The sequence below is a fragment of the Wyeomyia smithii genome, chromosome 2, assembly GCF_029784165.1.
Source record: "Wyeomyia smithii strain HCP4-BCI-WySm-NY-G18 chromosome 2, ASM2978416v1, whole genome shotgun sequence".
Taxonomy (NCBI): domain Eukaryota; kingdom Metazoa; phylum Arthropoda; class Insecta; order Diptera; family Culicidae; genus Wyeomyia; species Wyeomyia smithii.
Window position 1 is genome coordinate 49,801,449 of NC_073695.1, and position 13,862 is coordinate 49,815,310.

Consider the following 13,862-nt stretch of genomic DNA (forward strand, 5'->3'; position numbering starts at 1 on the left):
TTCGCAGCACCTTCCGTTCGAAAACTCCAAGGGCGTTGAGGTCCTCTGAGAGCAGTGTTGTCGTCTCTAGCCCATAGAGGACTACCGGTCTAACCAGTGTTTTGTACAGTTTCAACTTTGTACGGCGGCGCACTCGATTGGATCTCATTGTCTTACGAAGTGCAAAGTAGGCACGATTTCCCGCTTGAATGTGTCTCCGGATCTCCTTGCTGGTGTTGTTGTCAGCGGTCACCAGCGATCCTAACTACACGAACTCGTCTACCACCTCAAGCTCATCGCCGTCTACGATGATGGGGGGAGGCTGACATTGTTCTCCTTGGAGCCTCTTCCCTTCATATACTTAGTTTTCGACGCATTGATCAGCAGTCCAATACGCTTAGCTTCCACATTTAGTCTGGTGTAGGTTTCCTCTACCGTCGCAAAGATTCGTGCTACGATGTCGAAGTCATCAGCGAAGCCGTTAAGCTGAACCCGTTTCGTCAAAATCGTACCACTCGTGTCGATGCCCGCTCTTCGTATAACACCTTCGAGGGCGATGTTAGAAAGCAAACAAGAGAGTCCATCACCTTGTCTCAATCCTCGGCATGACTCGAAGGAACTCGAGAGCATCCCCGAGACACGCACGTAACACATCACACGGTTCATGGTAGCCCTGCTCAGCCGCGTCAGTTTATCCGGGAAGATATCCTCGTTCTCGTGCATGATCTGCCATAGCTGTTCCCGATCAACTGTATCATAGGCTGCCTTGAAATCGAAAAAATGTGATGTGTGGACACGTTGTACTCACGACATTTTTGCAAAATCTGTCGGATTGAAAAAATTTGGTCCGTGGTTGCGCGGGCTCCCGTGAAACCCGCCTGGTACTGCCCCACGAACCTCCTTGTTAAAGGTGTTAGACGTTGGAATAGAACTTGGGAGAGTATTTTATATGCAGCGTTGATAAGCGTAATGCCACGATTATTGCAGCACTCCAGCTTGTCGCCCTTTTTATTGATGGGGCAGACGACTCCCTCCATCCACTCTTCCAGCAGTTTTTCCTCTTCCCAGGTCTTGGAAATGACCCAGTGCAATGCTCTAGCAAGCGTTACTTTACCATGTTTGTAGAGCTCGCCCGGCAGGCCGTCTTTGCCGGTGGCTTTGTTCTTCTTCAGCCTCCCAATCTCCCGCCGAATTTCATGAAGATCGGGAGCTAAAATCCGGTCATCTACTGCTGGCACTCCCAGGTCCGTTTCAGTTCCGCTTCTGTTTGTTGCATCGCCATTCAGATGTTCATCGAAGTGCTGCTTCCACCTGTTGACCACCTCGCTGTCGTTCGTGATGAGGTTACCTTCCATATCCTTGCAAAAGTCGGCTCGTGGCACATAGCCTTTACGGGATTGGTTAACCTTTTCGTAGAACTTTTGCGTCTCATCAGCAGTGAACAGCTTTTCTAGCTCTTCATGGTCACGATCCTCTTGCTGGCGCTTTCGTGACTGGCAGACAGTCGACAGTTTTGAGCGCACACAAACCGCCACTAAGTAGTGGTTGAGTCAATGTCTGCACCTCGGTAGGTGCATATGTTGTTGATGTCCGAGAAAAATCGTCCTTCGATGAGCACATGGTCAATTTGGTTCGTTGTTTGTTGGTCAGGTGATTTGAAGTGGCTTTGTGGATGTCCTTGCGGGCGAAGAATGTACTTCGGACTTCCATTCCTCGGGAAGCTGCAAAGTTGACACATCTTCGGCACATCTTTCGTGTCCGATCACTTAGATTTAGCTGGCGAGACACCGTGTTTCATGATTCAGCCGCCCGCTCCGGGTCAGACTCTGTTGTACGCTGCCCCTAACATGGGGAAACAGCCGCGTACGTTTTCCCTTCTCAGTCAGCATACGACCAAAGTTTCCACCGGGGGTTGGTTACCCGATCTCCGCTAAGGTTACTCGTATTCCGGTCGGCACCTCGTGGAGGTTGGGATAGGAGTTGCTGGACCGAGGTGACTGACCACAATAGGGTCTCAGGTGACAAGTGTCCAACCATTTTCCAACCGTGGTCCAAAGCTATTTAGTCCTATATTGATACACACAGCCTTCAGTAGGGCTCAACGATTTCGAAAGATGATAATGATACTGAAATATTTCGCGTAGCCATTTCGATTCGAACAGTTATTTTAACACCTAACGGGATCAAATTGAAAACACAGTCTGTAAGGTTTTTCCCAAAACAAACTAACAGCTTCTGCTACATTTTGTTTTTTTCTTTTTGATCGGGAACGCTGGTGATCTCCGCTTGCAATTGAAAATCTTCTCTTTCCTTTTCAAGCCCTTCAGCTGTTAAAATCGAAGTAGGGGCATTCGGGTAGTTTTTATTAGACTCACAAAGTGCTCGAAATGAAACAAATGTTTTTCAATTGAGAGCAACGGGTCACACCGTCACTATAACATGATAATTGTCAACTGAAAATGATTTTGTCAGGCTCTGGCCTTAAGTCTATTAGTAATGAGAATCACCTGCGGTTTCTTAACTTCTCCGTAGCTAGAGGTATGTCAACTTGTAACACATGCAAAAGTTCCTGAAACACACCTAGCAATACACCGACATCATCAATGGGCGGTCCTTCGCTTCTCGGACGCTATGCTTCTCGATTGCTTCACTTCTCAACAGCCATTCCAATGCTATGTTGGAGAGCAAGTTAGAGAGCGTCCGAAAAATCAACTCGTTGCGTTTCACTGAATTGTACGCCACTTTGAAGTCTATAAACAGATGCTACTAACTCGAGAACCCCACTGGTATTCGCCAACAAAGGCCCATTAACCACCAGATAGTGATCTGGACCGACGTTTGGTCCCCGAAAAAAATCGTTGGGGTTTTCCATTTGCCTGGGTCTTAGTAATATTCACCATACTTCTAATTCTCCACAAGTTCCGAGAAGTCAATTTGCAGATTCATCATTTTCGATAGATTTCAAGGCGGTGTATGATTCATTTGAGTGTAATACGTTTTGACTCGACCGTTCATGATGCTGGACTGTTGAAAGAAAGGTGACAGGCACCTAAATCTGCTGATCTTTGATTTTTGATATTTTCTACATTTCTAAAATTAGCGTTTGGTCTACGACCGCTAATACCTAATAATTTTTTAAAAGATTTTTTTGACGTAGAACGAGACGTCTTGAGGGAAGGTCGTAAAACTAAAATCGGAATAGGGGACGAAATCATGTCCAATTTTAAATGTTTCCACTCCACGAATTATTGAAGTATCAAAATTTGTCAACCCTTGTTGAATCGCAACAACTCAGAGCTGGGCTGCATGCATATATGCGATTCGTTAATGCTTTCCCTACCACGGTCAATATAATATTATACCTAGTAAACCGGAGGTTACTACGTAGCAGTAGGAGCTCCGTAGCCGCAAAGTTACAGAGTCCGCCTTGGTAAGCGGGTGGTCGTGGGTTCGAATTTTAGTATAGAATCAGGCCATTTGGTTGTCAAGGGGCTTTAGCATGGGTTTATTCTCAGGCTCCCCACCACGTACCCTTCCTTCAATCTGAATTCTACAGTACCCCTGTTGACTATTCTTCTAACAAAAAATAAGTCCCTATTATAATACAACTGGTGTGAGTAACGTCTGAAAGTTCTCTCCAGGGAATTGTAATTAGGCGTCATTGTTAGGATGGACAGAGGCTCGGTATAGTAGAGCATCAAACTTAAAACGGAAGTGTAAACTTACACACAAGCACGGATATGAATGATAAGCGTATCACTCACTTCAATATGATACTGCCAATAATATGAAGTGCGGAGTAAAGAAAACACCTGGGCAATATCACAATATATCTAATCTCTGGTCGTGGTGATGAGTCCACACAGAAAAAAAGGAATGTCTCTCAAATTGCTGAAAAACTTCGCTTCTAATTTTATCTTAATCTTGGAATATACAAGGCTCGATGTATAAGCATTGTTTATGTCTATAAAAATATGAAATTGAATCTTGTGATTTTGATTCGTTAATGTTTTCAGTATTCATAGATCTGCTCGATATTCTTTTCAGTCACCAGGAAAACAGTTCTGCAAGTTACCTTGGCGGATTTTGTTTTATGTATCCTCTTTAGAAACCATATCTTCTACACCTGCTTGTCTGTTGGTGAATAGACAGATAAACATCTTTATTCTACGTCACTTGGTTTTTTAGTTTTAAGCTTCTTACGGGAATATTGGAAATTTAGATCTAATTCTTTCCCAGAAATTTGGTGTCACAAAGCTATGAATTGTTTATAGATTTTGAAGCTCTTTTTAAATAGAATTGTGTAAAATTGACGGATTTTAAGCCAATTCGAACGGACGTCGGGGAGCATGCTACCCTCTCAGATTTTTTGGTTATTAGAAGAGTAACAAGTACCGGATATAACCGGATATAGAATTAAAAACGACAATCAACTGAAACCAAACAAATCGCGGACCAACCCGTCAAACAAAAACACGACTTTCTCAGCAATTGCATAACCTTTCCGAAGTCAGCCATAAATCAAAAATCCCACAGACCTTTTGTTTCTGTCGATGAATCAGCATCCTCCAGGAGCATACCGACCGCTATCTAGGTTATGCTGCTAAATTTATACGTTCGTTCATCTCCCTTTCTCCCGGGTTTGGTTGTATTTTTTTCTGTTGTTTTATTTCATTTTGCCATTCAGACTACTAACCGCCAAAAATAACGAACCCGTTTTACGGGCCGCATGTCTGCTCCAACTTGCATTGTGAGAAAATGGCTAACTGCTGATCAGACATTTCCCGGCAGCAGATAGCCGAAAAAAGAAAGTTGAAGAATGAATAACATGGCAGGTCCTGCCTCGAGAGTATATGCACGTAACGTCCGGCAAGGATCGATCGTGATGCAAAGGAAGCGGAGTGGAAAAACACGACGATTGCTCGAACGGAGGGAAAAGAGATAGTTACCTGTATGTTATTAACATCCATCCTGTACTCTTTATACATGCGGTGGCCGCTTGACGAGACTATGCGCTTTTTCGAGGTTTCCTTCACGGATCTTCATTATGCTTTAATTGCATACATAAAAGAGAAAGAACTGCACAAAGCAGCAGCAGGCGCGAGCAGCATCACCACCACCCGCCTGAGTGCTCATGTTGAGCTTAATGCCGCCGCGCCGCCGCTTGTTGCTTGTCTGTCTGACTGTCTTTCTGTCTGCTGCCCGGGAGTGAGGAAGCAACCAGCATCATTAATGAAACAAAATAAAAAAGGAAAAAAAGTAGAGAGGAAAAAACAATCGCCAGCTATCCGCATATTGAATCGTTGAGAAAGTATACAGGACGCAGGAATAATCATTGTGCGGTGGCTGCCAGCGTTTTAGTTTTTATCATTTAATTTTTTGAAGCGTTTTAGCTGTATGAAAAACGGATTATCACGATTCTTTCGAAAATCATCTTGGTTCGTTATTACGAAAGTAAAAAAACAAAATAGGGGAAAGTAGGTAGAGACGGACACTGCGGGTAAGATGGACACTTTTAATATTTCACAAACTAGAATGTATTATGATAGTTGAGTGATGCGAATACCGTCTTTATAGTGTGTTAAGCAAGCAAACTGTCAAATTTGTAAGTAAAACAAAGAACATTTTCGTGAACGCGCAATTTCATGTAATTTTGATTCCACGGAAAATAGTGAAAAACTCGTGAAACTTACGTGTTTTCATTCGTTCACAATAGTAAAGTGATAAATTAGTCTTTCCTCGGTTTTCTAGTGAAAATCCAGTAGATTTCCGATGTTCCGATGAAGAGCTACGATCGTTTGAAAAATTTACAACCAGGTCGGGCAAGACGGACACACTAAGGCAGGGAAAGATGGACACACAAATTTTCCAAGAATTTTCACATGCAGCATCTGTTATGTACTACAGATGTTCACAAAGTACACCCGCGAGAGAAACCAGCAGATATTAATCACTTAGCAGTTAGAACAGGCCATATAGGCGGAGAATTTTTGCCTTCATCGAAACCCATCCTCTCAAACTGTTCACGTGATGTATAGATGGACTCTAATAACGTAGAGTAATGTATGTAAATCAAAAGAATACTTAACGTACTACATCTTTTTTGTGAGTGTCCACCGTTACCTTCGTAGTGTCCATCTTACCCACCCCAAGTGTCCGTCTTTCCCAACCATGTCAAAAAACAGCAATTTGTAGACTTATTCTTGAAGACCCAAAACACATAAAACTTGGAGGAAGTTCACTAATACCAAAAATGATTATGAAAACAAATGACTTTAAGTTTCAATTTGTATGACTACTGCGATCTAAATAGCAATACCTAAGTAATTATTTAGATTAAACCTTAGGGTGTCCGTCTTTACCTACTTTCCCCTACAAGTGGTTGGGGTTTTTTTCAAACTCAAAATAGACATCAAACTCAAAATAGACATCAACGACTGCATAAGCGACGAGCGGAATTCACGGCAAAATTCGGAAATTCCACGAAACGACAGCGTCAATTGTCAAAACAATTCGCGTCAGCAGTTCCTCCCCGTAGCAGTGACCGAGCTGTGCGAAAATTAACTTCAACATGTTAATCGAAAATTCGGAAGCTTGATTTATCTAACGTAGCTAACGTAGGCGAGCAAGTGGTTGACTGCCCTGAGGAAGTTTTCGTTTCGATCGCTTGCAAAATTTGGACGTCATCGCCATCGGGTCCCGTCTTGTGATGCAAGACTGACGCTGCTTGACGGTGGTATGGCGACTCATCACTAGCGCTGCCTACCGATGTCCGCCGCATAATGCTATACTTCAAACGTCAGAATCACGTGCACGTTCGACTGGATCTGAATCCGGCCCTAACGCTGGACGGGTTCGACTGGTTACACTGGTTGCTGACTGTGGCGAAGAGTCGCACCGTCGCGTCTTCAACCGGCAGCGCGGCAACGTGTTTGCCAATCACGGGCAGCCCTTTCGCGCAAAGTTCAGGTTCAGCGTGGCGGGCGGGCGCTAGCCGCCGCGTGTCATGACGAGCTTGCTCGCGGCACGGTACGGTAATAGAGTGCTCGAAAGTGGATTGACTGATTCATGCCGATGCAGAATTTGTTTTTATTTGCCTACACTTGACATTGGACCGGTTTGGCGTCGAAGCTGGAAAACCTAACGGGGTCCACCTTGCCGCTGCTGCTGCTGCTGCTTGTCGTTGTTGCCGTTTGAGTTGCAACGAATTCCGGTTATTTGAGGCTCGTTAGAACGAACCGCGACCTACGGCAATGGGCTACGGCTACGCTACTGGTTGTGAACTAAATTTTGAACTGTGAAGCAATTATCGTTTACAGGAGGATTCCGATTTTATGGGCTGCTCGTTTAGTAAGGCGTGATTGGGTCGGTAGAAAAAGGGATCATAAAATCGGCGTTTTATGATGCATTTAGATATTTAGAAAGGCTATCAAAATACACTTTCATGTATCGTTTTAAATAAGAGATTGCACAAATACAAAAGTTTGATTAGTGAACAACTTCTCGCAGTCCATGTTGCAACACTTCATCGATTTAATATACCAAAACAAATGTTAACATGGATAAAATCGTTGAAAATTGCTTTTGTCAGATGTGCGCGTTTAATGGAAAAAAGCATAACACTCTACTAGAACACTGAAATAAAATAATTAAGAATGTTTTTGTGTTCAATTCTCTTGCTGCTCTAACCCCGAATTAGACACTTCAGGGATTTTTGCATAGCCTCAATTTATATTTTTAATAACATACAAGTGATGGACTTATTTTGCATAAATGATTGATATCCTTTTTTTTTTGGTATCTGGTAAATGATTTTCAAGCTCTTTTAACTTTATTGATGTGCCTTTTATGTTAGTTATTTGGACCGAATCAACTTCAACTTAACCACAGAACTACAGTTCCAATAAATGGCTTTAGCGAGGTAAGCAATATGAAAATCCCACATTTAATTTTTTTATGGTCCTTGAAACATTTACCATTTTGATTCAAACTTCGAACACTTTACAATAAACAACGAATGATAATAGCTAGTGTGATAAAAAGAATGAATATTATATACCATTTCGTTCTTTGGAATGTCCTTCGCCCTGTGATCAATAGCTCTTTACTGTAGGGCCACTTTCGGGGAACCAGCAGGCGTTGAAAAAAGTGACAGTCAGTATTCAGACGGTTTGCCTATCTATCTCCTAGTGACTACGTTGAAGTGTTCGGAATTTCAATCAAACCCGATTTCTAAATTGTCCTTGTTTTTATATACGAGACGTGTTTAAATCTGTATGAATAGCACTTAAATGCAACAACAATAAAATAACCAATATGCTTAACCTTTAAGGTCGATGAGAAAGTTCCGTTCCCGTTGATTTTTTAGTGCAAGAAGTTTCTTCATGGCTTAAGTGTTCTAAATTTGATGCAGTACGGTAGTAACCTTACCCCTCCGCTGGAAGATGAATCTGCTCCAAGAATAATAAAAGTGCTTTTTAAAGGATTAGGGGAGGTGCTCCATTATTCATCTTATCAAGCCGATATTCACGAAGAATGCACGGATTGAACACCAAATTTTCACGAAATCATTGAACAAATAAACAAAATACGCTTACGTGCTCTTATGAAATCGTTCAGCTTTGTATATTTAGTAAGCTTAGCTAGATTTATCCTGAATTTTGTAAAACAAACCATTTTTCACAACGCTTCCATATCCATCTCAAATCACTGCTCAATTTTTTATCTCACGACGCCCCTATATTCATCCCACTGTTAATCATGAATGAATCACATTATCATGAATTAACGTAGCCGCAGCCTGTCATAGTAGGTTACCTAGATATCCGCTGTAGTTGTTTACGTGCAAAACTGGTAACCTAGGTAACCACTGCAGTGCTCTCGATTTATGTCAATTATGTCGGAATAATTCAACATTTTCAGTATGATTTTTTCGTATTAACAGAAACTGATTTGGCAACATTTAATTTTCTTCAACGCAGTGAAAACAGATGAAAATACAAACAGTTGAAATTTAGGAATTGCAGAAATTCATCTCATATATTTCTGCTAATTCAAGCTTGTTTTTGGAAATTTGAGGTGAACGTTTCAAAGATTACAGTATTCTTAGTGTAGTGAGTGATTTTGTTTAGAGATTAAAAAAAAAGTGGTCCGCTAGTGATGAAAGAAACTTTGGTTGGCTGCTGAACGAGTCCCGTTGTAGCCGTATATAACGGTGCGCGGATTTTGTTTTCTGAGGTAGGTGATTAGAATAGATGAGTTTTCGAGTGCAGATGCCCGACTATAATATCAAATTTAGAGCTTTTAAGTGAGTTTTTGAGGATTCTACTTAATGAAAAATCTAAAGTGAACTAATAAAAATACATTCCATGTATTAGCAGATTGGTTTAGTTAGAAAATAAGCGTTTTTTCCTCTTTCCAATTGTGTTTTAATGTTGTATGAGATAAATAGATGAGCTGAGATGAATAATGGAGCAGTTCCCCTACTATTAGACTATCCCAAGTGACAAAACTGCTGAATGGTAAGAATTATGCCTGTTTCATTGGCTGGTTGAAGGAGTTTGATGCTTTATAAAAACAGCTAAATTATAAATCAAATCAACAGTACTCTAATTGTTTTAAAATCAAACCACTAGTGTCTTAAAACTGAAATAGAAATTTCTCAGTAATATTATACACTTTCTATTGGTGAGGTGAATCGATTTGATTAACCCTAAATTTACTACTATTTGAATAATTTTTGATTTTCTTGAAATTGCACCAATTTTTATTCTAAAATTTAGTCGAAATTTAGAATGTAGGAAATATGAATTTCATCCAACCATGAAACAACAAAATAAAATACATTTCATCTAGGATTCTATCGACGACCCTACAAATGACAGATCAACAAATTTATCGCAACCGTGAGTAGAACAACTCGTATATACCACACCAATTAATCTTCATCCGTTGCCGAAAACACCGGCACCGCTCGCTACCAATTACCAATGCATGAAAACCAAAATGTTTATAGTGAAAATGTCATGACATTTCATTAAATCCTCCTCTGCCGTGACTGCAAAAATCCTCCCTACTTGCGCTCTTCTGACGTCCACCCTTCGCCACCCCTCCAGTTATCGTGTCTGGTAGCCATGCATATCCTCATCTCACCATCAAATCGAGCGATGCGATCGTAAGGCTAACATTGCGCATCAGGGTGATGCGATTGAGAGGGGTCAGTGGGTGGGAAATAAACATCTCCTCGGAACGTTCCTCCGGAATTGGTGGTTGCTGTCTGTTACTGCTGCTGCTGCTGCTGTTGGTGTTGTTGTGAGACCGCACATTCACCACACTCATACCACGGCTACGAGCTGGCTGCAGGCTTCGGTTGCCTCGGCTCGCGGAACCCTGCGACGCGTGGGTCGCGCTGGAAAGGAGCAGCAGCAGGTATTCTCGGTGCCATAAATACACGATTTAAAATCAACTGGCAGATAACTAACATGCACACCAAGACAGACGCACCGTTCGCATGTTCACACACGAACGCAGCGAGATCAGCAAGAAAGAGGAGATCGGCTTTCCTGTTGTATGCCGATTTCTGGGGACCCTCGAGATTACGGGGGGCTCTGTTGGAGCCGCTTTGAATAATTTATTGGGTGAAGTTTTGAAAAATGGCCTTGCGTGAAATCGGCTTTACAGATATACGAATAATTAGGCCTAGAACTTAGCTGGTGGGGTTTGAATTTTGTTTTTGTTTTCCTGTCTGTAGTCTCAGCTACTCCGGTTACCATCGGATCGATCTTTGTTTGCGATTGAAATCCCAACATTGAGTGGATTTCCATTCATCAAAATCATTTCATTACATGTTACACCATTTACGCACAACATTTTTTTCTAACCAGGAATGCTTTAACGCAAGATTTTCCTTACATGACACTCGTTTAAATCACTACGCGTATCGACGGTGCTATACACCTTACCTCTTTCTCTTTCTCACACACTTCTGCTGCCCGCTGCTTTGAAAACACAAAACACACAGCACAAGAACTAGCGAATGCCCGCCGTTGCCGCTCAATCAGCACCGAGGACCCGACAGCGATCCCTGCGAGTGTTCAACGCACTCCCGACAACAACGACGTCGCACTCTCGAATCCCACACGCGCAAATCGTCGCCAACCAACCTTCCGGAAGTGACCGCGGTTCGTGAAAAAACGGTCGGACCAGATTCCGTTGCACTGTACGCTCGTCCGCCCGGGGGAATGTACGCGCCAATTAACCGTCACTAGATCAATTTTCACGCAATGGGCCACAAAATTCGACAAAAATCCTCTAGATTTTAGCAGGTGTCCGCTTCGAACTAAACTACTACCAGCTCTAGGTTTCTTAGCAACTGCGCACCGATCGAGCCTGCCGTTAATCACAGACGTACGTGCGATCGTTCCTTCCTGGTCTCACTTGCACAAACAGCGAAAGAGATGTCAGTGGAACGTTTGTCTTGCCCTCGGCCCGTACTGGTATTGGTGTGCTACGCGCGGGACACAAAGCTGACAAAAGGAATGGCTGCGCTCGTAGCTGCCGCTGCTGCAGATCGACTGAAGTGACTTAAGAACCCTTGACAGTGTGCGTACAGTGTTAAGTCGCCTGCGGAGCTACACTTTAGCTCAACAGTCAGGCCGAACATGCAGCCCTCTGTTGCTGTTGCTGCTGATGGTGGTGGTGGTGGGTGTGTTTGCGTGCGCCCGCTGTTGACAACACTCCGCTCCGGCTAAGCGCTGAACTGACTCGAGAGCACTGCAAAGACGCCAACAACGGTGTGACTTGACTCGAAGAAGTCACATTGCTCTGTAAGAAAAGAGTTTCTTTATTTTATTATGGTTGGTGGCGGCGCTATTTTTCGCTGGTGAGAAGCAGCATTGCAATCGGATGATAATAAATACTGGGTTTTGCTCAAATAATTACTTAGTTAAATTGTACAGTAATTGAAGTGGATATTTTTTCGAACGAAAAGGAAAATAATGATGCTGGGTTACCACTTTATCGAAACGGAAATAAATTTAGTGTAAAAGAAAATGCGTTTCTATTTGCTTGATTTGGGACATAACAATTCATTTTCTACAATGTTTAGAGGTTTTTGTTGCAATCGTTAGCCGCATATTTGTTGAATTTTGTTGCAATCGTTAGCCGCATATTTCAGTAACATTCCATTTACCGTTTTTATGACTAATATTTCACAACGTAGGTACCTATTAAAAATTTATTCTTTCCACAATACCTGAATTAATCTACCTAGTGGTGCTGAAACCTTTGTTGTGCTAAATATTACTTTATACATATTGAGCCAGTCAATTACAAATCGTATACCAACGTTAGTCCAATTTTAATAATGAATGAAATGAATTTAATTCACACTAGAACAGTGAATATGTATGTTACTTCAATGCGATACTAATTTTTTAATTCTCCATAATCCAGGCTTGAATACCACATTCGCTTTATTTTTAGAAATCGCAGGAACTAGATTTATGAATCAGCGTCAAGTATTTTTCACGAATCGAAGCAAACTTCTACAAACCTGCCCTCGAAAAATTATAGTTCAGAGTTATACAGGAAAAAAATATTACTATTGATGAAAGTGGTCAATTTAATTCTATCTCAAACGCATTATCTGGAAATGCAGGTTTTCCACGACCAAAGCTGAACCATTACAAAAAGGAAAGGGCGCTCCGGAAAAACGATGAAAGCAGATAGGACCTTTTGAAATGTTTATCTAGAATAAAAATCGTGAAACCAACTTCGGTGGATCCAAATCAGTAGCTTTCCACTAACATTTACTCTTTTTATGGTAATCTGTAGATGATGCATAGGATTCTTCGGTCTCTAATAGCAGCAAGTATCATACTAACATTCCTGTAATCTTTTCCTCGATTGATCTGCATTGAACGTGTTCATTGTGCAAATTAAGCCGATTCTATGCTAAAGAACAACGAAAAAGTCCAAATTGAAAGTATTCACAAGTTGTTCTCAATATCCAAAATTCACAGGAATGGTTAAAAAGCTCTTATCCTTCATTTTTTCCAATTTCAACTTTAGGGCAAAGCCTGTGTTTAGTCGTCGTACACAAATTACGTAACGCCAAAAATCTGGATTTCAGACCCCCTTCCCTCCTATGTAACGATAAGTAACGTTTAATCTGTTTTCTGTGAATAAATGAATACGGAACAAAAACAGAATCATAAATAACAACAATTCTCCCGCCCTGCTACGGGAGTGCGCCTAAAATTCATTACTTCTCACCACACAGATCAATACCAAACAAACCATCATCACGGGCCCCGAACGAATCCAGCAGAGAATCACGGTTGTCTTATTGCCTTACGGCCTTTGCTTTGGAATGAATCGCGGTCGTACTCTGCAATGTTGGTGTGCTGTGGCGGCGCCTAACAGGAAGTACGAATTTATTGAAATTTACATCAACCAATGTAGGAACATGTGAATTTTTCCCAAGAATACGGGGTTAGATAATAGACAAAATTCGCGCCGAAGTAAGGCTGTTCTTTAATATCAAGAGAAACAATATTAATTTCAACAAAACGCACCTTCCATCGAGTTATCGATAGGTCCAAATTCGGCTGGCCGATACTTTCCTATCCCACAAGTATAGCGTACAACGAAAAGGCCCTCATGATCAGCCTACACACGGGTTTCACGTCTGCGGCCACTGCAGGTCACCGAAGGAGCAAATGAGACAACAGAGCAGCAAAAACACGGCTGAATGAATGGAATAAAGAGCAAGAGAGCCTGTGGAGGAAAATAATAACAACATCAAAGGCACACACTACAACGACGACGACGACGACGGCAGTGAACGGAATGGAATATGTATATCGTAGGTGATTTTTTGA

General features: G+C 41.9%; 1 protein-coding gene across 3 annotated transcripts in view; it reads right to left on the bottom strand.

Annotated features, from left to right (window-relative positions):
- LOC129721416 (protein grainyhead) overlaps positions 1–11,407 on the bottom strand; it is a 425,349-nt gene extending 413,942 nt beyond the window's left edge. For 2 of the 3 annotated variants that reach the window (XM_055673955.1, XM_055673956.1), the window contains exon 1: positions 10,941–11,407. The gene's annotated coding sequence lies outside the window, so the exon portion shown is untranslated. The remainder of the gene's footprint in view (positions 1–10,940) is intronic. The other variant, XM_055673953.1, reaches the window with a different exon arrangement.
- Between the last annotated feature and the right edge of the window lie 2,455 nt (positions 11,408–13,862).